The sequence below is a fragment of the Brachionichthys hirsutus genome, unplaced genomic scaffold (assembly GCF_040956055.1).
Source record: "Brachionichthys hirsutus isolate HB-005 unplaced genomic scaffold, CSIRO-AGI_Bhir_v1 contig_1096, whole genome shotgun sequence".
Lineage (NCBI taxonomy): Eukaryota > Metazoa > Chordata > Actinopteri > Lophiiformes > Brachionichthyidae > Brachionichthys > Brachionichthys hirsutus.
Window position 1 is genome coordinate 65,408 of NW_027180502.1, and position 27,581 is coordinate 92,988.

The 27,581-nt window shown below is 47.7% G+C and overlaps 1 pseudogene; it reads right to left on the minus strand.

Annotated features, from left to right (window-relative positions):
• Positions 1-165: 165 nt before the first annotated feature.
• On the minus strand, positions 166-27,581 carry LOC137915675 (flap endonuclease GEN homolog 1-like; annotated as a pseudogene).

A 27,581-nucleotide genomic window follows, 5' to 3' on the forward strand; every position in this document is an offset into this window, starting at 1 on the left:
ACACAACAGGGTTTTGCTCACATTTACATTTCAAATGCCATACTAGTTTTTGGGTTATGCGCGTGGACAGACAAACAGACAAACAAACAAACAGACCCAATTGCAATACCCCCGCCTCCCCTTCGGCGAGGGTAACAACACAAGACAAATGAATGATCGATTATCTCACCTCTGAGATGGGAGACGGGGTGTCGGAGGGCTCAGCCGGGCTGTCGCTAACGTACTTTACTGTTCATGTTGAAGTTCCTGTACACGGTCCGGGCTCCGTACAGAAAGGCGTCTCCACCGTTGGTGATGCAGCCGTCCACCAGGCCGCGGGCGTCCAGGTAGGCGCACAAGGCCTCGGCCTCCCCAGCGGCGGTCACCCAGGGGACGTCCAGGCAGTCCAGCATGGACGAGGACAACGAGGACAACTAGGACAAGACTTTTAGAATCAGACAGAAACCCATGAGGCCTAGCAGAAGGGACAGACAGGACACGGACCTCCCTCAGGACGGCCTTGAAGCGCCCCCTGCTGGTGCTCGTTGGAGCAGAGCCCTCCAGAGCCCCCCCGTATCTGGCGGTTGTCCTCTTCCTCATGGTTTCTGCCTTCAGTCTCTGTTGGCTCTTCTGCAGCAGCTCTCCGGTTATTTGTTTCTTTTATTTCTGGTGAAGACAGCTTCCAGTACTTCGCTTCGTCGTCTCAGCACATACGACACGGGAGACACGTAAATCACTTTACTTCGGTACACCCTCTCTGTGCTCCGCTCATCCAGCACCAACTTGCACAGGGAGGTTCCGCCTTTATTCATTGAACACAACAGAGCGTAACCTTCCGCCCAACTCAGCCGTGGCAAGTAGTGCCAACCTAAACACACATTAATAGTGGCAAACATCGCTCTCAACAGTCTCCTTCAATCACAAACACGGGCTTTACTCCCATCAGCGTTATGGACAACACCCTGAAAAACAAGTTCCTGGACAGGAAGCAGCGTCATCAGAAGCGACGCTCGCATCCCAAGCAGTTGCTTCGTGCGTGATGTCACCTCAGGTGGGGTTTGGTTTACAATATAATATTGTTGATCCATCCATCCATCCATTATCTTCCGCTTATCCGGGGCCGGGTCGCGGGGGCAGCAGCCTAAGCAGGGAAACCCAGACTTCCCTCTCCCCGGCCACTTCCTCTAGCTCTTCCGGGGGGATCCCGAGGCGTTCCCAGGCCAGCGGAGAGACATAGTCTCTCCAGCGTGTCCTGGGTCTTCCCCGTGGTCTCCTCCCGGTGGGACGTGCCCTGAACACCTCACCAGGGAGGCGTTCAGGAGGCATCCTAAATAGGTGTCCGAGCCACCTCATCTGGCCCCTCTCAACGTGGAGGAGCAGCGGCTGTACTCCGAGCTCCTCCCGGATGACTGAGCTTCTCACCCTATCTCTAAGGGAGAGCCCAGCCACCCTACGGAGGAAGCTCATTTCAGCCGCTTGTACCCGGGATCTCGTTCTTTCGGTCACTACCCAAAGCTCGTGACCATAGGTGAGGGTAGGAACGAAGATCGACCGGTAAATCGAGAGCTTCGCCTTTCGACTCAGCTCTCTCTTCACCATGACGGATCTGTGCAGTCCGCATGACTGCAGACGCTGCACCGATCCGTCTGTCGATCTCTCGCTCCATTCTTCCCTCACTCATGAACAAAACCCCGAGGTACTTGAACTCCTCCACTTGGGGCAGGATCTCCTCCCCGACCTGGAGGGCGCACTCCACCCTTTTCCGACTGAGAACCATGGCCACGGATTTGGAGGTGCTGATTCTCATCCCGGCCGCTTCACATGCGGCTGCGAACCGATCCAGTGAGAGCGGGAGGGCACGTCCTGATGAAGCCAACAGGATCACATCGTTTGCAAACAGCAGCGATCCAATCCTGAGGTCACCAAACCGAACCCCCTCAACGCCCTGGCTGCACCTAGAAATTCTGTCCATAAAAGTTACAAACAGAATCGGTGACAAAGGGCAGCCCTGGCGGAGTCCAACCCGCACTGGGAATATGTCCGACTTATTGCCAGCAATGCGGACCAAGCTCTGGCACCGGTCATATAGGGAGCGGACACCCCGTATGAGGGGGTCCGACACCCCATACTCCCGGAGCACCCCCCACAGGACTCCCCGAGGGACACGGTCGAATGCCTTCTCCAAATCCACAAAACACATGTGGACTGGTTGGGCAAACTCCCATGCACCCTCAAGGACCCTGCAGAGGGTGTAGAGCTGGTCCACAGTTCCACGTCCAAGACGAAAACCACATTGCTCCTCCTGAATCCGAGGTTCGACTATCCGGCGGACCCTCCTCTCCAGTACCCCTGAATAGACCTTTCCAGGGAGGCTGAGGAGTGTGATCCCTCTGTAGTTGGAACACACCCTCCGGTCCCCCTTCTTATAAAGAGGGACCACCACCCCGGTCTGCCAATCCAGAGGCACTGCCCCCGATGTCCATGCAATGTTGCAGAGTCGTGTCAACCACGACAGCCCTACAACATCCAGAGCCTTAAGGGACTCCGGGCGGATCTCATCCACCCCCGGGGCCTTGCCACCGAGGAGCTTTTTAACTACCTCGGCAACCTCGGCCCTAGAGATAGAGGAGCTCACCCCCGAGTCCCCAGGCCCTGCTTCCTCACTGGAAGGCATGTCGGTGGGATTGAGGAGGTCTTCGAAGTAGTCCCTCCACCGATCTACGACGTCTCGAGTCGAGGTCAGCAGCGCACCATCCCCACCATACACAGTGTTGACCGTGCACTGCTTCCCCCTCCTGAGATGCCGGATGGTGGCCCAGAACCTCTTCGAAGCTGTCCGGAAGTCGTTTTCCATGACCTCACCGAACTCCTCCCATGCCCGGGTTTTTGCCTCAGCAACCACGGTAGCTGCACTCCGCTTGGTCTGTCTGTACCTGTCAGCTGCCTCCGGAGTCCCACAGGCCAAAAGGGCCTGATAGGACTCCTTCTTCAGCGTGACGGCATCCCTCACCACCGGTGTCCACCAAGAGGTCTTGGGATTGCCGCCACGACAGGCACCGACCACCTTACGGCCACAGCACCGATCGGCCGCTTCAACAATGGAGGCACGAAACATAGTCCACTCGGACTCAATGTCCCCTGCCTCCCCCGGTACATGGTCAAAGTTCTCCCGGAGGTGGGAGTTAAAACTCCTTCTGACAGGAAATTCTGCCAGACGTTCCCAACAGACCCTCACAATACGTTTGGGCCTGCCAGGTCTGTCCGGCATCCTCCCCCACCATCGGAGTTGGCTCACCACCAGGTGATGGTCGGTTGACAGCTCCGCCCCTCTCTTCACCCGAGTGTCCAAGACATGCGGCCGCAAGTGAGACGACTACAAAGTCGATCATCGAACTGCGGCCTAGGGTGTCCTGGTGCCAAGTGCACATATGGACACCCTTATGCTTGAACATGGTGTTTGTTATGGACAATCTGTGACGAGCACAGAAGTCCAATAACAAAACACCACTCGGATTCCGATCAGGGGGGCCATTCCTCCCAATCACACCCCTCCAGGTCTCACTGTCATTGCCAACATGGGCAATGACAGTTGAAACATTGTTGATATTATTATTATTATTTTTATAGATGGAGAGAAATAGATTACAGCCGGGGTGTCAGTGGCCTCAGCTGGGGTGTCACTGGCCTCAGGCGGGGTATCCCTGGGCTCAGCCAGGGTGTCACTGGCCTCAGCTGGGGTGTCAGTGGCCTCAGGTGGGGTGTCACTGGCCTCAGGCGGGGTGTCACTGGGCTCAGCCGGGGTGTCACTGGCCTCAGCTGGGGTGTCAGCGGCCTCAGGCGGGGTGTCACTGGCCTCAGCCGGGGTGTCACTGGCCTCAGCTGGGGTGTCAGCGGCCTCAGGCGGGGTGTCACTGGCCTCAGCCGGGGTGTCACTGGGCTCAGCCGGGGTGTCACTGGCCTCAGCTGTGGTGTCACTGGGCTCAGCATGGGTGTCACTCGCCTCAGCCGGGGTGTCACTGGGTTCAGCAGGGGTGTCACTGGGCTCAGCCGGGGTGTCACTGGTCTCAGCAGGGGTGTCACTGGGCTCAGCCGGGGTGTCACTGGTCTCAGCCGGGGTGTCAGTGGCCTCAGCAGGGGTATCAGTGGCCTCAGCCGGGGTGTCACTGGGCTCAGGCAGGGTGTCACTGGGCTCAGGCGGGGTGTCAGTGGCCTCAGGCGGGGTGTCCACAATTGGGAGCTCGTGTCGCCGCGCCGCCGCCGTGGGGGAGCCGGAGTGGCTGCTGGAATTGACTCCGGCTTGGTCCCCTGGAGAAGGAGGAGAAAACACGTTCACTCATAAAATTCTTGAGGGGGGGGGGGGGGGGGGGCACCGGAGCTGCAATAACATAAAAAACACAAGACAACTGAATGATCGATTATCTCACCTCTGAGATGGGAGCCGGGGTGTCAGTGGGCTGAGCCGGGGTGTCAGTGGGCTCAGCCGGGGTGTCAGTGGGCTGAGCCGGGGTCTCCACTGGAGGGAGCTGCGGTTGCCACCACCGCCACCACCACCACCAGGGAGCCGAAGTCGCTGCTTGATTAAACTCCGGCCTGGTCCCCTGGAGAAGGAGTAGAAAACACACGTTCACTCATAAAATTCTTGAGGGGGGGGGGGGGGGGGCACCGGAGCTGCAATAACATAAAAAACACAAGACAACTGAATGATCGATTATCTCACCTCTGAGATGAAACACGGGGTGTCAGTGGGCTGAGCCGGGGTGTCACAGGCCTCAGCCGGGGTGTCAGAGGGCTCAGCCGGGGTGTCAGAGGGCTCAGCCGGGGTGTCAGAGGGCTCAGACGGGGTGTCAAAGGGCTCAGCCGGGGTCTCCACTGGAGAGAGCTGCGGTTGCCACCACCGCCACCACCAGGGAGCCGGAGTCGCTGCTTGATTAAACTCCGACTTGGTCCCCTGGAGAAGGAGGAGAAAACACATGTTCATTCATAAAAATAATTGAGGGGGGGGGGGGGGGGGGGCACCGGAGCTGCAATAACATAAAAAAGACAAGACAACAGAATGATCGATTATCTCACCTCTGAGATGGGAGACGGGGTGTCACAGGGCTCAACCAGGGTGTCACCGGGCTCAGCCGGGGTTTCACTGGGCTCAACCGGGGTGCCAGTGGGCTCAGCCGGGGTGTCGCAGGGCTCAGCCGGGGTGTCACTGGGCTCAGCCAGGGTGTCGCCGGGCTCAGCCGGGGTGTCACCGGGCTCAGCCGGGGTGTCGCAGGGCTCAGCCGGGGTGTCACTGGGCTCAGCCAGGGTGTCGCCGGGCTCAGCCAGGGTGTCGCCGGGCTCAACCAGGGTGTCGCCGGGCTCAGCCGGGGTGTCGCAGGGCTCAGCCGGGGTGTCATCGGGCTCAACCAGGGTGTCGCCGGGCTCAGCCGGGGTGTCGCAGGGCTCAGCCGGGGTGTCACTGGGCTCAGCCAGGGTGTCGCCGGGCTCAGCCAGGGTGTCGCCGGGCTCAGCCGGGGTGTCACCGGGCTCAACCAGGGTGTCACCGGGCTCAGCCGGGGTGTCGCAGGGCTCAGCCGGGGTGTCACTGGGCTCAGCCAGGGTGTCGCCGGGCTCAGCCGGGGTGTCACTGGGCTCAGCCGGGGTGCCAGTGGGCTCAGCCGGGGTCTCCACGGTTGGGAGCCTGTGTCGCCGCTGTCGCCGCCGCCGCGGGGGAGCCGGAGTTGCTGCTGGAATTGACTCCGGCTTGGTCCCCTGGAGAAGGAGGAGAAAACACATGTTCATTCATAAAAATCTTGAGGGGGGGGGGGGCACTGGAGCTGCAATAACATAAAGGGGAATTCGTTGCCTTGGTTAAACGATGAATGCAGGAAAATAATGAAGGACAGAGATGAACAACTTAAAAAATCATTTAAAACTGGTCTCACTACAGAAAGACAAAACTTTACATTTTTAAGAAATAAAGTAACTCAAAGCCTGCGAAAGGCTAAAGCAAAAATCTTCATGGAAGCAAAGGGGAATGCAAAAATGATCTGGCAAAATCTGAATAAATTACATAGCAAAGACATTAAAGACTCAAACAAATGTATTGATCTTAAAATGAACAATGCAATGGTAACTAGTCCAACTGTCCTAGCTAATAAGTTTAACTCAGTCAGGGAGATCAGAAATGTTTTCACCTTCTATTCTTACTTCCAGACCAATTAATCCTGCACAGCCTGTTTTTTCTCTACGACAGATAACAGAGCTGGAAGTTTCAAACATCATTGGCTCACTAAAGAACTCTAAAGCCAAGGATGTCCGGGCTGGATACAAATGTTCTCAAATTATGCAAAGAATCCCGACTCTCACCAATAACATATATGGTTTAGTTTAATTTAGTTTAAGTTATTTCAAACAGCATTTTACACTGTAAAATGTAAATCTAAATTAACCCATTTTAATTTTTCTTTGGATGCAATTCAGTGGATAAAATCATATTTAGAATTCAGGAAACAGTGGTCTGCATTAACAGTGTCAGATCACTATTTAATATTGCATTGCATGTTGGTCGCTGGCAGGTGTAAATACATGCAAAATCATAGAATCACTATAAAGAACCGTTAAAGGTCTTTGATCGAAAACTAATGTCATTCCATGTTTGCGGATGTAAATTAGCATTTTTGCTCAAATCCGGCATATTTACGTCTATTAGATGCGTCTGTAGAGATGTTCATTAACGTGCACTGTCCTTATCAAATAAATAAATAAAACAACAGGATAATTGATTATCTTACCTCTGAGATGGGAGCCGGGGTGTCGCCGGGCTCAGCCAGGGGGTCAGCAGGCTCTTCCGGGATCTCCGCGGGAGGGGGCTGGTGTCGCAGCCGCCGCGGGGGAGCCGGGGTCTCCACGGGAGAGATATTGGATTTCTGCCGCCGCCGAGAGGTCGCTGCCGGGGTTTTCTCTGGCTTGGTCCCCTGGTTATCTCCCCCTACAGAAACAGGATCAGAGTCAATAGGTCTGAAGATTGTACAAGTACAAAAATGAGCTAATGGTGCAAATTACCGTGTGGATCCGGGCCGTCGCCCATCGGGTCACTGTTCCCTGGACATGTGTTGTCCAGGGCCTTTCGCTGCTTCATTGCTGCCTTGTTGGAGCGTTTCCTGTTCCGTCTTTTCGCCTCTTCCACATCAAACTCTCTCTCCACCTCTTCCATTGTCTGATTTCTCAGTAACTTTCTATCCATTTCCGGGGTGTCGCAGGGCTCAGCCGGGGTGTCAAAGGGCTCAGCCGGGGTGTCGCAGGGCTCAGCCGGGGTGTCAAAGGGCTCAGCCGGGGTGTCACAGGGCTCAGCCGGGGTGTCAAACGGCTCAGCCGGGGTGTCACTGGGCTCAGCCGGGGTGTCACTGGGCTCAGCCGGGGTGTGACAGGGCTCAGCCGGGGTGTCAAAGGGCTCAGCCGGGGTGTCGCAGGGCTCAGCCGGGGTGTCAAAGGGCTCAGCCGGGGTGTCACAGGGCTCAGCCGGGGTGTCAAAGGGCTCAGCCGGGGTGTCACTGGGCTCAGCCGGGGTGTCACTGGGCTCAGCCGGGGTGTGACAGGGCTCAGCCGGGGTGTCGCAGGGCTCAGCCGGGGTGTCAAAGGGCTCAGCCGGGGTGTCACTGGGCTCAGCCGGGGTGTCACTGGGCTCAGCCGGGGTGTCACAGGGCTCAGCCGGGGTGTCAAAGGGCTCAGCCGGGGTGTCACTGGGCTCAGCCGGGGTGTCACTGGGCTCAGCCGGGGTGTGACAGGGCTCAGCCGGGGTGTCGCAGGGCTCAGCCGGGGTGTCAAAGGGCTCAGCCGGGGTGTCACAGGGCTCAGCCGGGGTGTCACAGGGCTCAGCCGGGGTCTCCACTGTTGGGAGCTTTTGTCGCCGCCGCCGCCGCCGCGGGGGAACCGGATTGGACTCCGGCTTGGTCCCCTGGAGAAGGAGGAGAAAACACATGTTCATTAATAAAACTCTTGAAGGGGGGGGGGGGGGGGCACTGGAGCTGCAATAACATAAGGGGGAATTCATTGCCTTGGGTAAATGATGAATGCAGGAAAATAATGAAGGACAGAGATGAACAACTTAAAAAATCATTTAAAACTGGTCTCACTACAGAAAGACAAAACTTTACATTTTTAAGAAATAAAGTAACTCAAAGTCTGCGAAAGGCTAAAGCAAAATTCTTCATGGATATCATTGTGGAAGCAAAGGGGAATGCAAAAATGATCTGGCAAAATCTGAATAAATTACATAGCAAAGACATTAAAGACTCAAACAAATGTATTGATCTTAAAATGAACAATGCAATGGTAACTAGTCCAACTGTCCTAGCTAATAAGTTTAACTCAGTCAGGGAGATCAGAAATGTTTTCACCTTCTATTCTTACTTCCAGACCAATTAATCCTGCACAGCCTGTTTTTTTCTCTACGACGGAAAACAGAGCTGGAAGTTTCAAACATCATTGGCTCACTAAAGAACTCTAAAGCCAAGGATGTCCGGGCTGGATACAAATGTTCTCAAATTATGCAAAGAATCCCGACTCTCACCAATAACATATATGGTTTAGTTTAATTTAGTTTAAGTTATTTCAAACAGCATTTTACACTGTAAAATGTAAATCTAAATTAACCCATTTTAATTTTTCTTTGGATGCAATTCAGTGGATAAAATCATATTTAGAATTCAGGAAACAGTGGTCTGCATTAACAGTGTCAGATCACTATTTAATATTGCATTGCATGTTGGTCGCTGGCAGGTGTAAATACATGCAAAATCATAGAATCACTATAAAGAACCGTTAAAGGTCTTTGATCGAAAACTAATATCATTCCATGTTTGCGGATGTAAATTAGCATTTTTGCTCAAATCCGGCATATTTACGTCTATTAGATGCGTCTGTAGAGATGTTCATTAACGTGCACTGTCCTTATCAAATAAATAAATAAAACAACAGGATAATTGATTATCTTACCTCTGAGATGGGAGCCGGGGTGTCGCCGGGCTCAGCCAGGGGGTCGGCAGGCTCTTCCGGGATCTCCGCGGGAGGGGGCTGGTGTCGCAGCCGCCGCGGGGGAGCCGGGGTCTCCACGGGAGAGATATTGGATTTCTGCCGCCGCCGCGAGGTCGCTGCCGGGGTTTTCTCTGGCTTGGTCCCCTGGTTATCTCCCCCTACAGAAACAGGATCAGAGTCAATAGGTCTGAAGATTGTACAAGTACAAAAATGAGCTAATGGTGCAAATTACCGTGTGGATCCAGGCCGTCGCCCATCGGGTCACTGTTCCCTGGACATGTGTTGTCCAGGGCCTTTCGCTGCTTCATTGCTGCCTTGTTGGAACGTTTCCTGTTCCGTCTTTTCGCCTCTTCCGCATCAAACTCTCTCTCCACCTCTTCCATTGTCTGATTCCTCAGTAACTTTCTATCCAGTTCTGTAAACTTCATGTCTTAGCTCGTGCGAGAATCTGTCAAATACTAATCGAATACCAATCTAATAACAATATAGCACCTACGAATTTAATAACGCAATGAAGTTCTGACAGCCTGAACTGGGCTTTATATAACGGTAGACAGATGTCAGTTGAACATCAAAGCGCCAAGGCTTTGATGTTCAACAACCCCCCCCCCACGCGGCTTGGAGCAGCACGTCTCCAGCGAGGAACATGCAGAGGAGTCCGGCGAGGCGGAATCATGATGGACTCAGGAGAAAAAACTTTTTCCACGCTCACAAACGGCACTGACACTTTGAGAGAGATGGGCGTACAGGTGCAGTGTGGAGAGGAAGAACGCATGGAGGAGAGACTGGCTGAAGGATGGAAAATCAACGGGAAGAGGAAGAAAGACAGCACGCTGGCTGTAGCGGATCTGAAAGTTATGATTGACTACGTGGAATAATCAGAGGTACATGACAAGTACTTTGTTGAACAGTTATGGACCATGAAAGCGATAATAGTTTAATCTGGAAAAAGATTGCTGCAAGTGTCATGAATTTTTTTTTTTTTAATTAAATTAAGCTGACGGGAAACTCTTGATCTAAGCACAGGTGATTCACACTCGCTAAGACCTTTAGTACATGTTAGTGTAACGTTGGTCGTAGTTAACATTCTGTGTTTGGCTGAAAAGGTGGAAGTTCTGTTTTATATTTGTAATGTTTTTGTTTTGTTTTATCTGAGACAAGTTGTAAATGAATTTTTTGTTTTATTTAAAACCTCCAGAGGGGATATTTTTGGACCAGACATTAATTGAAATGGGTATTGGTAAAACATTTGTGAGCTGGTTTCGGACTCTGTATAAAAGTCCAAAGTCAAAAATGATATTGAGAGAGGAGTAAGACAGGGCGACTCTCTCACCCATCCTCTTTGCTCTCAGCATTAAACCTCTGGCGGAGGCCATCAGGCGGGATGTTCGGATTGAAGGGGTCGAAGATGGTGGGAGGAATATCCATAAAATTTCCCTTTTTGCTGACGATATCCTGCTCTTCATAAAAAATCCACTTACTTCAATAACTCGATTCATGCAATGTTTGAAAGACTATGGCGATGTCTCAGGATATAAGATTAATCAAAACAAATCAGAGGCAATGATGGTGACGGGAAAATTGTCTTATTTATTTTTTCCTTTTTATTTATTACTATTATATATTTTTCATTATTATTATTTTATGTTTATTTTATTTGTCTTTCATTTAATATATTTTTATGAGTAATACATTTCATTTTCATTATTATAATATATAAATATATTGTTTTTGTGTATTATTTGAGCTCATTATTTGCTCACCTACATACCTGTCTCAGATGATGTTTTGTTCCGATTAAAAAATAAAAAGTTCCAAAAAAAAAAAGAAAATGAATCCTGACTGTGGTGATTTAATGTTAGTCAACAGCTTCAGTACCAAAGAGCATGGTGGAATGCTACTGTTCATGCAGCTCCATACATTTTCAGCATGCATTGTGTGTGTATGTATTTAATAATAAAAATTGTTTTTTATCTGGATCGCTCTCAAAATGTCATGGAATCCAAGTTAGACCAAGACCCATTTTCAGATTTTTTGTCAAGATTCATCCAACAGTTTTTCCGTAATCCTGCTAACAATTAGACAAATGACGTAAAATAAATAAAAACAACCTCCTTGCTGGACATATCAAATTAATGCTGTGGCTCCAAGCGTTTACCAGACCTCTATTTATGATAAACAACTTGGTGTTTTGAATTACAGCTGGGGGGACGCATCGAATAGACTCGCTATATCGCGGGTTGTTCCACGTGAGATGTATGAAAGACACATCGAGACCGTCGAGGACAAATTATGAACGTAAATGTTTTAACGCATCGGTCGCTTCATTTCGAAGGGACCGATGCGTTCATTCTAATGTATTACAAACTTCATGATTGATTGATTGATAGTCTTGACATGGATTTCTGATTATTTATTTAAAATCTTTGTCTGGTGGACAATTTAATCATATTAAACTATAAAATATGTCATGTGTAAACTGTTTTTTTTTCATCTTTTTTTTAAAGTTATTGTAAATACTTCTATCAGAGTGATAAACTAGTTAATTATCTTATTCCAACTTTTAAACTGAAGGAAACGCCAAATTCAACCAATCAGCACCTCGCGTTTGGATCAAAGCCCATTGTCATGACAACGGCTAGTATATCGATAGAAACGACAGGGAAGTGTGAGGGTCTTGCTTCGTTGCTGCTCTTTTTAACAATTCAACTTCGAGACAATTGTCAATATGACGATACCGGAAACACCAGAAGTTAAAACTTCCACGTCACGTGACACCGAACGTAAGTAACTCTCCTTTTGCCCAGCAGGGGGCTGAGAAGGGTCGAGCTGGATATTTGTTCGCTGAAGCTGTTGGGATTGATACCAACACTTCCGGTATTTGCATTAAATGAACCCAAATGTATTTGATGCAAAGACTGGAAGTCTTGGTAAGAAGATAAATATATGTTTATGCTAATATCTGCTGTTTGCAATATATCAATGTCAAATAATGATTTAAATGGTGACGACTTTGGTGACAACAGTTGGACTGTTGGACAACTGAAATCCTGGACACGTCCTCACTGGAAGTAAAGCCTTCATGTCAATTCAGGATGTTATCTCCTCTGCCATAGTTAAACAAAATATGCTCATAATCATCATTTTCTTTTGGGTGGGGGCTCAACCTTTATTTAAAGTTATTGAAAATACTTCTGACAGAGTCATCAACTAGTTAATAATAACGTAACGTAAGCTACGACGTAGGCAGGAAAAAACCCAGTTATTATTACAATGTTTTAAATTATCACTGGAAGGGACGTAACGTCAGGCAGGTTATAAGGAACTTTAATATTATTTGTTTTTTGTTCCTTTCATTCAAATCAGTGGTGGTTGCGGGGGGTCATTTAATCCATCGAGTTTCAGTAATAATTGATCATTAATGCAGAATAAAAGCAGGAAGATTCAGTAACTTTCCTTTTGCCCAGTAGGGAGCGCCCTTATATCACCGTCAATCCGGAAATGAGACGAGCCCCCGCGTTGTCAGCGCTCAGGACGCTGATTGGCTGAGCATTGGTTAAACAGCGACTATGTCCCGCCCTCTGCGGACGGAGAGAGAGGAGAAGCAGAGAATGTTCCATCGTCTCACGGAAGAGCTTCAGTCTTTGCTGCTGCGATGATTATTTTATCTTGATAATCTAAAATATCTGTTAAAGTCTGCTTTGTGAAATAATGACACAGATTCCAGAATCATCTGTGTTTCATGCATGGGGGGGGTTCAACAACTTGGTTGTGTTTCACTCCCTCACTGAGTAAATTCTCTCCATCTTCTCTCATCACCCGAAGCGACTGAGATCCAGGAAGGTCAGCTCCTCTGAAGCGTCTCCTCCTGCTACCTGGTGCAGGAGTTCATCGGCGAAGGGACTTTTGGGAAGGTCAACATCTGTGCCAACAGGAGAAAGTGTACGCGATCCTCACGTCTTGTCCCCGCAGACCTCACAGGACAGCTCCGCTGACGTCCCCGTGCGAGGCGGGACACCTGGCGACTGGCGCGGCCCGTCTCTGGACAGCCTGCTGGATGTGAGCGCTCTTTGTTGCAGAACCGGTACCTGTTGATGATCCGTCTCTGAGAGGATCAACTGACCTGAATCCGTTTCCCCATCCAGGTCTATCCGAGAGGTGACCTGGTCCAGTTCTGGGACCGGCGGGCTTTTGTTGACCTGCTCAAATGCCTGCTGCGCATGGACGCCGCTGAAAGGATGTCCGCCAGTGAGGCCCTGCTGCACCCGTTCATATCCATGTCCCACCTGACGGAGGACAGTGACTGCAGTGGACAACCGGAGCAAGACGCTGCTGCTCCAGACGCTCCTCCGGCCACGGACAGTGTTGCTGCTAATGGAGGTACGAGCTCTGACGCTCCGGAAGCTCCTCTGGCCTCAAACGTCTCAGACGATGCTGCAGAAGCTCCGGTCAAGGAAGCGTCTGATGAGGTTCTGGTGGAAGAGCCAGACGGGACTGAACAAGAAGGAGCTTCCAAACGAGATCTAGAAGCTCCTCTGGACTCCACCAGGAGCTTTAAGAAACGAGTCAAAAAGGCGTTGGGAAACTTTTCCGGCGCTGTTTTCGTTGCTTCCGACCAACAACTGTGGAGGACTGAAGTTTTTTTTTTGTTGTACTTTAATCAAATGACGACCAGATACTTCTCAAATCTTTCTCAAGCCCAAAACGCTTTCTGGTCCCCATGGTGCATTATTCATTCACTCCACACTTGGTGGTGGTGAAGCTACTAGTAGCCACAGCTGCCCTATCGCAGACTGACAGGAGCGAGGCTGCCAATTTGCGACATTCCCTGACCACCACCGACATTGACCTGCTCACCACATTCACAGATAAATGTGTATCATTCAAAACAGATAGTGTAGAATTTTATCATTATAATGTTTAATTGATGTACAATTTATATTCTTAATGTGAGATAATAGTTAATAGACATGTTCTATGTTAATTGCCGTAAAACAAATTTATTTCAAAATTAATATTATGATAATGTTTTGCTTTAATGATCAGTCAATGGGCCCAGTTGTTTCACTAATTTAAAGTGGCAAGTAAGCATTCAGACTACCTCTAAATGTACCAGTCACTGAACCAAAGTTACTAGTTTTTATTGTGAGATCTTTCTGTGACTACCAAATTGCAATTTAATTCTATGGCATTATAAATATGTGTTTGATCACTTGCTTCACTCAGATACTAAATATTTGGAACTAGTTACTCACTCAAATCTTGGCTGTCATTTGGATGAGGGAGTTTTGTCGTACTATTTGTTACGGACTGGTGCGAGAGGACCCCAAGAAACAGAGGACGGAGACAGTACAAACGTGACTATAAGCTTTACTGGAATGTTCATCAGTCGAGTCACTATCCCGGAGCTGCGCACGGGTTACGGGGTGGCTGGAGCCCAACGAAAACATCTTGTTAAACAAAAAGACACAGCCAAAAGAACAAACCAAATAAGCAAGCTCAAAATACAAAACTCTAACAAAGGCAGATCCCAGGGATGAGGAGCGGCAGAAAGACGTTCTGTACGCAGGGACGCGATCCATGAAGAATAGTCCGACTGGGAACAGCAGGGCTTATGAAGGCCGGTCGTAATCAGCCTCGGGTGTGTCTGGGATGAGAGGCCGAAAACAGGTGCGAGTCGTAGGCCAATCAGCCAGTGCAGCCACATGACCCTCACACTATTGTCCCTTTGCAATTTTTGAATATATTTTATTTTGTTATGAAATGTAATTTATATTACTTTACTGTACTATGATTGATGGAAGATGATTTAAGACATGTTATAATCCCTCAAACATTAAAAGAAACCTGTGAAAATGATGTCCTTTTGTCGAAGTACACCTTGAAATCCCAGAAATTGTAAATTGACTTTTATTTCCCGTCAGTATACTTTTTATTTAATTGTTTTGCTGGAATCATCCAAATCATAAAACTTTTCCATTACTGTTCCTAATTCAAATTACATTTCAAATACGCTTTTTATATATTTGTTTACTGAAGTAGAGGGCGGCCCTTTGATGACGCAGCGGATACGCACTTCCCGGAAGTGCAGAGGGGACGCAGGCCCCTTCCATTAAACACAACAGCACACATAAGCATTTACTTGTAATAAAGCTGTGTTTGTATGTCATTTTCATGGAGTGCTACCCCGAACACGTATGGAGTGTCTAGAGGAACAGCCGGTCATATACACTATGGAAAACAAGCCGATTGTGACATGTGAGTATTTTTTAAACTGAGACGTGCACTCTTATATATTTGGTCTTGACACTTAGCAAGTTAGCTAGATGCATTAGCTGCTTTTAGCTAAGCTGGCAGGTACCCTTCACAAGTCGAGAGACGCCGAATGAGGGTGAGAATTGGTATCTAAATTTCTACTTGTCAAGGCCGTAATATTTTCGTATTCACACATTGCGCTGCTGTCAGTGTTAAATGTTCTTATAGAGAACGGTGTCTCTCGGATAGCTTGTAGCTTCACTGGTTAGCAGGCCTAACTAACAACATAACGTCACTTCTGGCTGCTGCAGTTTTGGGAAGGATATCACCTTCTTCCCTTGTAGGGAATTTCCATATTAGATGGGATTCCACAACGTGTTTACATGCCGACAGAACAACAGGGACGCACCACGTTTAGTTTGTTATTGTAATGACTGATTTCAATTGAACGCATCACAACAGTGACATCACACAACACAGATAAACATGGGCTTAGATTGGCTGGGGCAAAGTCCCGCCTTCAGGGGACAGAATGACGTGAGGACGAAGAAGGAAGCATCTTCATTCCAATGAAGCGCGGGCATGAGAGCTGTGTTGGAATCTCAGCGCTGATAATCTAAACCAATTTGTACTGATCTGTTAATTATATAAATGTCTTAATCTTAACCCACATTCTCCTCATTGATTACGCACCCACTAAGGAGAACAAAGAACCGGAAGAGGGTTTGGTAAAACCCTACACCCTGCTGGCCAGTCCCAGATTATATTGCTAGTGTTAAGCCCTTAAACAAAGGGAATAGACGTGAGAAAGAGTGAAATAAAGCGCGACACAGCTTCGTCGTTCACTGTTTCTTTTGAATCTTTACATCAACATCATAACACATACATAACTCACTGGTAATTAATTAACATTGCATCAGCATTACCTGCTTTCATACATTCTCCTACTCAAATCATTCCATTAAGCATCATATACAATATACATTTAACCCATTGCTTACGGCCACACAGACAATTGAATAACTAAATTATTATTTATCTTATCTTGCAGTATTAATGACGTAGCTAGCTTACATGGTGAATCAAATGGCGGGAACAGTGTAATATGGGCGCGCCGTTATGCGGTCTAAAGCGTTTACATCGTCTCCCGTCATAAGTACATTTTCAGCAATTCTAACAAAACGAAACGTATAATTACTTTCAGTGAACATCCCCATAACACAGAGTAAACTACTGCCAACGTGCTTTGTGTACATTCGTTACCTTAAACAAAGGGAATAGTCGTGAGAAAGAGTGAAATAAAGCGCGACACAGCTTCGTCGTTCACTGTTTCTTTTGAATGAGGAAGAGAGCGCGCGCCTCCCCCTACCTAGACCCTGAGGCATTTCTAACCGATTACCGAACAATTGATCTATCTAATGTTTTGACTGCGCAGTCTCCCTCGACCTAAACCCTGAGGCATTACCAACAGATCACTGAACAATTGATCCAATGCCCCGACTCCGCGTCCGTCCCCTCAGTCAGCTGACTGCAGAACCCCGCCCAACGCTGAAAAACATAAACAACCACAACAACATAAAACACTTCCAACCATATACCTGAGAGTCAGAACAGACATCCCGACAGGACATTATTGTTTTTGTTTCGGTGACATAATCACCGGTCACATACTCCCCCTCAGAAAAAATGTTGTCCCCAACATCACAAACTGTTACCGTCAGTGCTATGTTAGGGTAACCACTGTACACTACTGCATCCAGGTTATTACAGTGTATTATTACAGACTGGAACTCTTTTCATACATTCTGTTAAATGAGTAATCACACAGTCCATTCTTTTCTGTCACAGTCCTTGTTGATCCGTCGTGTACCGGCACACATTTTATCACTCCTTTCACAGTCCATTTCTGCCTAAACAGTAGTGTTTTTGCAGTATTCAACAGTCCATGCAGGTACAGCCACTGTGTTCAACAGTCCATGCGGATACAGACACTGTTTTCAACAGTCCATGTCCATATACAGTGGTGTCCAATGTACCTACTGGGCATATCCCTGATGTTGGAAGTAATATGGCTCCCCAATACGTGTCCAAGGCATCCAACTTGTTCTCAAGTTGTAACAGGCTGGCGAACCCAGCCTATCATATGTGAATATCCTGGGCCGTCTGTTTTGTCGTCTGGGCCGCTGACGCTCCTCATTGCAGGGAACACTCAAAACAGGCGAGGGGGCAGAGTCCTTACTATTGTCATCCTCCAGTTCTGGTACCATCTCCTCCTGAATTGTCAGTCCTTGTGCAACCTCCTGCTCAAGCAGCATGCTGTCATCAGGCTGGGTGCATTCAAGCTCTTGAGATGTGGTGGGAAAGACAGGATTTATTGTCTCAGATGAGCACGGTCTGGGTTGCTGCTGGGGTAAGACCGGATAATACTCATCATCTCCATCATCCTCCTCTTCAGACTCGTCAGCATCCGGAACTTCCTCCACACTCCTTTTCTTTGCTCGTGGTTGCACCGATGTTTCCGATGTTTCCAGTGGCAAGGAGTCACATGGGAGAAGAAGATTACGATGTAAAATTCTGGGTCTCCCTTTCCCGTTCTCCGGTCTGAGTTCATACACTGGAATGTCTTTACTCACTTGGCGCACAACTGTGTGAATAATATCCTCCCAGTAGCTTCTCAGTTTACCAGGGCCACCCCGTGGTGTCAGGTTCCTGACTAAAACACGATCGCCAGGTTGTAACACTGAGCATTTCACCTTACTGTCATAATGTCTTTTACTCCTCGTGGCAGCCCTGTGAGCATTTTCTCGCGTGATCTCATACGCTTCCTCCATGCCTTGTTTCCACCTTTCCATTTGTTTGTGATGATTTCCCTCCCCATGTCCTGGAGTCAGGTTGAACACCATGTCAACTGGCAACCGTGGAGAGCGCCCAAACAGCAAATGGAAGGGGGAGAAACCTGTAACTTCAGAACGAGTACAGTTATATGAAAAAATCAGTTTGTTTAGTGACTCTTTCCAGTTACTTTTCTGTCTCTCTGTGAGTGTCCTTAACATCTGAAGTAGAGTCCGTTTTGTTTGCCACTTTCTGGTTGTTTTTTCCGTTGTGTCCGCTTTCACAGGTGTTTTAAGGAGGTCATATAAGGGGCTGGCAATACGAGAAAAATCTTTGATGTATTGCCGGTAATAACTCAGCAGTCCTAAAATAGCTCTTAACTCACCCACCGTAGCCGGCTGTTTGTCCTTCAAGGCTGTGACTGCAGCAGTATCAGCCGGGTCCATTCTGTTTCCAGCGGCTGACACAATCCTTCCAAGGTACCGTGTTTCTGCTTTAAACAGTTCACATTTCCGAGGCTTCAGTTTTATCCCATGCTCCCTCAGTCGTTGCAGCACCTTTCTAACATCGTTGACGTGATCGTCAAATGATCTGCTAAACACAAGGACATCATCAAGATAAGGTACACATATCTCATCCCTTAATCCCTCCAGACACTCCTCCATGCAGCGTTGGAATGCGGCAGGTGCATTCATGAGGCCAAATGGGATTCTGACCCACTCATACAGCCCCCAGGGGGTCACAAAAGCTGTTAAATTTCTACTCTCCCTAGCTATGAACCCCTGGTGATATGCCTTACCCTGATCCAACAGCGTAAAAAATGTGTTCCCTCCTAAGTTGTTCATAATGTCCTGTACTCTGGGAATGGGGTGGCGATCCGGGTGTGTTTTCTTGTTGAGCTCTCTGTAGTCGATACATAAGCGCAGCGTGCCATCTTTCTTTCTTACACAGACGACAGGGGAAGAATAGGGAGAAGCTGACTTTTCAACCCACCCTTGCGCTATCAAGTCCTGTAGGTAGTCTTTCATTTCCTTGTAGAGTGGTCTTGGAACAGAAAAATATGTTCTTGAGACTGGTTCATGATCTTTCAATGAAATGTTCATTTGTAGATTTTCCACACAGCCTATGTCATCATCAGACCTGGAGAATGACTCCGACTCATCTCTTAGCATTTGGCTGACCATGCTTCTCTGTTGTTCATCCAGATGAGTCAAATCAACAGGAGGGTCCCATTGTTCATGAGCAGGGTTACTTGAACTTGTGCTCTGTGCTTGCATATGGTGGATTGTTGTAGGTGCGGCACAGTCTGCTCTATATGTGTTGGCCGGGTACAATGACCTGACTGACTGCACAGTTCCAATTACAGTCCTTCCATCCATCATGATGTCGCAATTTGTAGGGTTCTGTACACTGATGACGATTTTTGGATTTGCCCCTGCCTTCACTGACACGAGGGTATCACAAAACTCTAGTCCCTCAGGCCACTGTGGGTTCTCATAGGGCTCAAAAATGAGGGTTCGATCCTCTCTGAAAGGTGGAGCTTGCACTCGACACTCAATCTGTATGGAACTACGTCGGGGCACACTAATTCTTTCACTTGCTGTTCTTACATGATGCTCCCATGTCTGCCCCACACTCACTGCTCTAATGAAAGTTTTAGCTTCATTTTTTCTTAGATGGGGAAAGGCGATTTTTACTGCTCTCACAAGTTTGTCCTCATCTCCATGTCCCTTTCTTCCCTGCAAACTATCCACTACAAGCCGTTCAATCACATTAAAACCAATAATGGGACACTGCTGTTGTCCTCCTTTTAGTACTAATATGGGCACCATCAGCTCATCATCACTAGCAGCAAGTTTAAAAGATGCTTCAAGCCAACCAACATATGGCATATTTGTTCCATTAGCAGCTTCAATTTGTAAAGGGTTAATGGGGTCAACAATCTCTGCAACATCCCTTAGTGGCACATCATGTAAGTGGCTCGCTTTCCATACCTCATCTATAGTACAAACTTGGGAGCCTGTGTCCCACAATGCCTGAACCTTCTGTTTGTTTAGGTAACACTTGATGCATTTTTTTCCTACCAACTTCCTTAGAGAAGGTGTTTCCTCCGATGTTTTCCTTTCTTGACACTTCACTTTCTTACTTGACTTAGTTATCTGTTTCTTAGCACCAGAACTTGTGTATGGCTTACAATGTCTTTTGTGAGCCGGCCAGTGAGCTTTCTGGCATTCTTTCGAGCAATACAGTGTAATTTTACAAACTGAACAACCTTTAAGTGTCTCTCTGTTTTTTTCTTCTTCACAGTTTACGCACACTTGGGTCTTTTTCATATGGCTGGTTGCTCCATGGCCCACGGGAGCAAACCCTTTTAGTTTAAAGGATTCTTCCTTGTATGTTCTGCTGCTGGTGGTCTCTGTGCTTTACAACCGGCCCTGAAGTGTTCACTGCTTCCGCACCTAAAGCAGTGTTGGCAGTACTCTTCACCTGCTTGGGTACAAGCAAAACATCTTGGTTGGGGGCGTGGCGCTGGATAGTACCGCTGTGGTGCAAATCGCTGTTGGTATTGTGCTGTTCCCCTCATTTGTCCCGAGCCAAAGGGTTGCTGGTATGCTGATTCTGGTAGCTGCTGTTGATTAGATGGCATGGCACTCAATTCAGTCTTATACGATGAATGTGGAGGGGGGGAAAACATTGGGTAGGGTGCAAAAACAGTTCCTGGTTCTCTGCTGGGTGGAGGATACATTGGGAGTGGAGGGGTAGAATTTTGAATTGTTTCCTTGATTTGGGAAACCTCAGCTCTCAAATCTTTCAACAGCCCTATCTCAGAACGCATTTCTTTTATCTCATATAGAAGATCAGGAGGCAGAGAGGCAGTGCTTTGTCGGGTGGTGCTTTTCTTTTCTTCAGGAACTTCACTCGTCTGGACTGTGTTCACACGCTTCAGAGGTGAGTTGTTTATATAGCTCCGTAGCACCCCTTTCCTGGTAGTGACATCTTAGAATTCTACGAAGGGCAGGCAGTGTCAGTTCTCCTTTTCCTTCTAGGTAACTCCTTAGCTGCATGCCTGGTGTGATGGCACGAATGACGGCATCAATAATCTCTGACTCTGTGTATCCTTTGCTGAGGCCACTTTCAATTTGTCTTGCCAGACTGGAAAAGGTTAGCCTATCTTTCTGCCCTGGCTCACCTATCTGACCTGATACTTTGAAGTCTTTGCGCCACATGCTACCACTAGAGGGGGCTGGGGGCATAGTTTTTACTGGGATGCTGGATTTTGCAGGTGTGGTTGTACTTGTGCTCACAAGTCCATTTAAGGCATTTTCTTTTTCTTGCAATGATAACCTCAGTGCCTCTACCTCTTTCTGTAGATGTTTCTGTTCCTCAGTTTGTTTTCCAGTTTCTCCTTCGTTCAGGTTTGTTGTCTTTAGCACTGTGACTATTATGTCCTGAGAATGGAGGAGCTCTGACATGCCGTTGTCCTCCAAGTCAGCTAGTTCTTCTCGTTCAAGATACTTTATTACCAATCAATTGACTGCGAGTTTTACCAGTCACATCTTCTTCCGGTTCTGATATCCCGAGAGCATTGCGTACTTTAATCAGTTGCTCGACGGTCAATTTGTACAGTGCTCCTTTAATTTCCAACTGCAGGTTCTCAAATTCAGACTCCATTTTATCAGAGATGTGGGCATAAGCAGTCAAACAGGGGGTTAGTTACGTTATTGGCCCTTTGGTGCTCCTTAGTGGTCACTTCCGCTCACTTCAGAATGCAGGTTACCAGTTTGTCAGGAGACCACCTGCCTTGGTTGCTTCGCCAGCCTTTCTCCGATACCTGGGTAGTTTTAAGGGATGATCAGCCAGAAGGTTTCCACTACAGTTTAGGGATGATCCTCAAGCCAAACATCCCAGCGGTGCCTCCAAATGTTAAGCCCTTAAACAAAGGGAATAGTCGTGAGAAAGAGTGAAATAAAGCGCGACACAGCTTCGTCGTTCACTGTTTCTTTTGAATCTTTACATCAACATCATAACACATACATAACTCACTGGTAATTAATTAACATTGCATCAGCATTACCTGCTTTCATACATTCTCCTACTCAAATCATTCCATTAAGCATCATATACAATATACATTTAACCCATTGCTTACGGCCACACAGACAATTGAATAACTAAATTATTATTTATCTTATCTTGCAGTATTAATGACGTAGCTAGCTTACATGGTGAATCAAATGGCGGGAACAGTGTAATATGGGCGCGCCGTTATGCGGTCTAAAGCGTTTACATCGTCTCCCGTCATAAGTACATTTTCAGCAATTCTAACAAAACGAAACGTATAATTACTTTCAGTGAACATCCCCATAACACAGAGTAAACTACTGCCAACGTGCTTTGTGTACATTCGTTACCTTAAACAAAGGGAATAGTCGTGAGAAAGAGTGAAATAAAGCGCGACACAGCTTCGTCGTTCACTGTTTCTTTTGAATGAGGAAGAGAGCGCGCGCCTCCCCCTACCTAGACCCTGAGGCATTTCTAACCGATTACCGAACAATCGATCTATCTAATGTTTTGACTGCGCAGTCTCCCTCGACCTAAACCCTGAGGCATTACCAACAGATCACTGAACAATTGATCCAATGCCCCGACTCCGCGTCCGTCCCCTCAGTCAGCTGACTGCAGAACCCCGCCCAACGCTGAAAAACATAAACAACCACAACAACATAAAACACTTCCAACCATATACCTGAGAGTCAGAACAGACATCCCGACAGGACATTATTGTTTTTGTTTCGGTGACATAATCACCGGTCACACTAGCAACTGGTCGCTGCTAGTGGTCGCTAAAACACGCACGGCCGTCGGGGGCAGTTTGCCATTCATAAATCCATTGAAGGCGTATTGAGGCTTCTTTGGGGGTTATTTTAGGACCCAACTCTGGTCCTTTTTAGGACAGTGTAATCCAAAGGTGCCGCAGTGCAAGAGAAGAATATGCACTATGAGTGCGACATATAAAACAGAACCATAGTCCGGCAGTTAATTAGTGTCTTTAAAGTGTCTTTAACTACATTGGTGTAGAATTTAAGTCACCTAAATTAAATAGATTCTGCCTTCTCTGACCAAAGCTGTCGCTGTCTCTCTGTCTGTCCAGCCTGTACAGATCCTTCTCTCCCTCTTTACTATCTAACCTGCATACAGGTCATCATATGCCCTGTGTTTGACCTTTGCCTTGGGTCTGATGAAGTGATACTTAATGTCCACATGTTTGCTCCTCTGGCGATTCACAGGATTTTTTGCAAGGCGTATCGTCCCTTGATTGTCCTCAAACACTTTTGTTGTTTGCTCAAAACTGTGATCCATGTCCTTCAGTAGTTGAGTCAGATAGAGCGCTTCTTGAACAGTAGCTGCTAATGCTACATATTCTGCTTCACAGGTTGACAGTGCAACAGTTTGCTGCTTCTTTGTTTTCCATGAAACAATAGCACCGTCCTGACTTAGGCTGAAACAATAGCCTGTAGTGCTCTTTCTGTCCTCAGCATCATTGGCCCAGTCGGCATCTGAGTATCCCATCAACTCAGGCTTTGTGTCACTCTTGTGATAACACAACTCACGGTCCTTAGTCCCTTGTAAGTACCTGTACACATGTTTTAAAGCGGTCATGTGCTTCTCCCTGGGATTTGACATGTACTGTGACAGTCTGCTCACAATCCAGCAGATATCTGGCCTTGTACAGGTCATGATGTAGATGAGGCTGCCCAGCATTTCTCTGTATTTTCTCTCATCTGTTTTGTCCCCTTCTGGAGTCAGATCACATTTGGTTTCACTCGGAGTGGCTCTGGCTTTACACTCAGCCATTCCAAATCTTTCCAGTATTTTCCCAATATACCTGGATTGGTTCATTTTAATAGCACCCCCTTTTTGAGTGAAATCAATTCCAATGAAATGAGAGAGATGTCCGAGGTCTTTCATTTTAAACTTACTCTTTAGTTTCTCTTTGACCTCATTTGAACACATTTCACTGCTGGCAGCCACAAGTATACCATCAACCCATACTAACAAAATCACTTTTTCTTTGTCAGACAGTTTAGTGTAAATACAGTGGTCGGCTTGACTCTGCACAAACTCATTCTCGATCAAAAACTCATGGAGCATCATGTTCCAATTCCTGCCAGACTGTTTAAGTCCGTAGATCGATTTGTTCAACTTACACACGAGTTGTACACCATTCCTTTGTTTAACCTGAAAACCTTCTGGTTGGTCCATGTACAGTTCACAGTCAATAGGTGCATGCAAGTACGCTGCCTTAACGTCCATCTGGTTTAGTGTAAGGTCATGCTGTGCAGCGAGTTGCATCAGCACACGTAGTGATGTTAAGTTAGCCGGCGGTGAGAATGTCTCTGAGTAATCAAGTCCCTCCACCTGACTGTACCCTTTTGCTACATACCTGGCTTTGTATGTCTCATTTCCATTGTCATCCTCTTTGAGAGCATAAACCCACCTTCCCCCCACTGTCTGTCTACCCTCTGGTAACGGTACAAGTGAGAAGGTGTCATTCTCTTAAAATGAAGTCATTTCATCTTTCATTGCCTCCTTCCACTTTTCTGATCCTGGTGATGTCATAGCCTCCTTAAAGGTCTGTGGCAGCCCAGCTGTAGCTCTGTAACAGTAGTCAATAGTTAACTCACTGCTCTGCACTGCACACTCATAGTCCTCTAAGTATTTAGGCTTATTTCTGGGTCTACCTGCAGCACGAGGAGTCTGTGTGTCAGGGTCTGGCTCTTCCTCCGTGTCTGAACCTTTAGGCTCTACTTTCTCCGTCTGTGATTGACGCGTTTCACTTGGTATAGTTACCCACTCTACAAAGTGATCCTCCGATTGGTCCGTGTCAGTCTGTGTCTGGCTCTCAGTCACGCTCTTTGTGAAGAATTGGACCAGTCGGTGTTTCTGAACCTTGTTTGTCTCTGGAAAATAGATCATATAAGCAGGTGAATGGCGGTCAAAACCAACAAAGATTCCCTTTCTCCCTTTTGGTTCTAACTTTTTCTTGTTGTGCTCATACACCACACACTCAGTACCAAACTTTCTCATCTTTGACAAATCTGGTCTTTTTCCTGTAAAAAGGAAATAGGGCGTCTCTCCCGTTCTTTTGCAGTAACACCTGTTCCTTATTATTGCGGCTGTCCTAGCTGCATAAGGCCACAGCTCTTTGGGTAAACCTGATTCTATCAGCATACATCTTACCATCTCAAATATTGTACGCCAATTCCTCTCCACTGTCCCATTTTGATGCGGGGAGTAAGGAGCCGATCTCTCATGTTTTATTGCATTATCCCTGAGTAATCACTGGTACTCCTCTGAAACAAACTCCGTCCCATTGTCTGATCTCAGACGTTTTACTTTACCGTAAGGTGCTGTGTCTGCGAGGAACTGCTTCGTTGTCTATTTGTACCCTTCGAATGACTCTGGGTCTGTTGGCCCACTCAGGTCTGTATGTACTAGCTCTAATGGCTTTTTAGCCCTTGCATCACTCTGCCTGTTCCTGCTTTGGGAAAATTTATCCTGTAAACAACTTTCACATTGGTTAGGTTTGCATGTTTTATCCTGGATCTTCATACCCCTTACAACTGTTTCAAGTTTTACAATATCATCATAGTTGCAATGACCCATTATCTCATGCCAAGTTTTCAGATCAAAAGAAACATTGCAGGTGTCCTCGCTGCTTTCATCTTTTTCTGTTACAGTGTCCACATAGTACAGTCTGTCTTTTACCTTCATTTTGCATGTTGTGCCATCAGGAAAGATCATTTTGTTGTCATCTTTCTCAAAATTGAATCTCGCTCCTTTAGAAGCTACAGCTTCCACAGAGAGGATGTTCTGTGAATATCCTGGGATCAGGAGGGCATTGGTGAGCTTGACACTCACCACCTTTCCGTTGCTGTCAATCAGCTTGATCCGCGCATCCCCCTTTTTCTGGACGCTGCCGGTCGTCCGTGTCCCATCCGCCAGCTGCGTGATGTGGTTCCTTGGCCTGAAGGTCTCATCGAATCTGATGAAGGCTCGCTCGTCGGTCACGATGTGGGAAAAGGCACCGCTGTCCACGAGAAGTCCCTGCTGTCGCGTGGCATGGGGCCTCCATTCGCTCCCCTGGAACGCGCATGTTTCCTCTTCTTCCTTCGCGGGTCTGGAGCCATCTTTATCCCGATGATAACCTTGTCCAGTGTCTGCAATGGTGGCCACTTTATTGCTGTTATGTGGACCTGCCCATCTTCTCTGCGTCTTCTTTTCTTTATTTCTGCAATCTCTTACTTTATGCCCCACTTTATCACAAATAAAGCACTCTCCGTTGAAGACATATTTTTTCTCCTTCTCGTTACACTTTGATCTGGGCGTTTTGTAATTAGCCGTCATTACTTCATCAGCCCTTGGTCTGCTACGGTAGCGCGGTGAGCATTCAAAAGTGCATCGCTCTCTTTAGCTCTGTTTAATGCGGCCACTATCTTCTCCACACGTGCTAGATAGTCCGCTAGCTCTTCACCGTCAGCCATTAGCATATTGGTTAGCTCTGTGTACAGCCCGACAATTCGCGGCTTTTCTTCTGACTCAAAATGACGCCTCAATATTTCTAGGCTTCTCTTGCCATCATCGGGCGCTTCATAGAGGATTAGCACAAGTGTCTTGTCGTCCAAACAACCACACAGTTCTGCGTATGCTAGTTTGTTTTTCCTACCCGTCTCGGCAACTTCATGTGCGTTAGCTCCTGCCGCTAGCCCACATCCAAGGATAGCGTCTTTGAGGTGGATGGTTTTCAAGTACACTAAAAACCTTGCCTCCCATATATGGTAGCGTGACTCGTCTCCGTCGAAGCGTGGCGGTAGCCCCCGTCCGTGCACCGCCGTACCTAGCCTGGGCCCATAACCTGTTGGCTCTTCTGCAGCAGCTCTCTGGTTATTTGCTTCTTCCATTCCTGGTGAAGACAGCTTCCAGTACTTCGCTTCGTCGTCTCAGCACATACGACACAGGAGACACGTAAATCACTTTACTTTGGTACACCCTCTCTGTGCTCCGCTCATCCAGCACCAACTTGCACAGGGAGGTTCCGCCTTTATTCACTGAACACAACAGAGCGTAACCTTCCGCCCAACTCAGCCGTGGCAAGTAGTGCCAACCTAAACACACATTAATAGTGGCAAACATCGCTCTCAACAGTCTCCTTCAATCACGAACACGGGCTTTACTCACATCAGCGTTATGGACAACACCTTGAAAAACAAGTTCCTGGACAGGAAGCAGCGTCATCAGAAGCGACGCTCGCATCCCAAGCAGTTGCTTCGTGCGTGATGTCACCTCAGGTGGGGTTTGGTGACCCTCCCCATCATGGCCTGGACGTGCTGGGCCTCGCTCACCCACAGACTCAGGTCCACCGCCAGCGTCTGTCCGCTCAAACCGAAGAGCAGAACCGACTCGCGAGCCGGTTCGATAATGGACCACAGGGCGTGGACACCCAT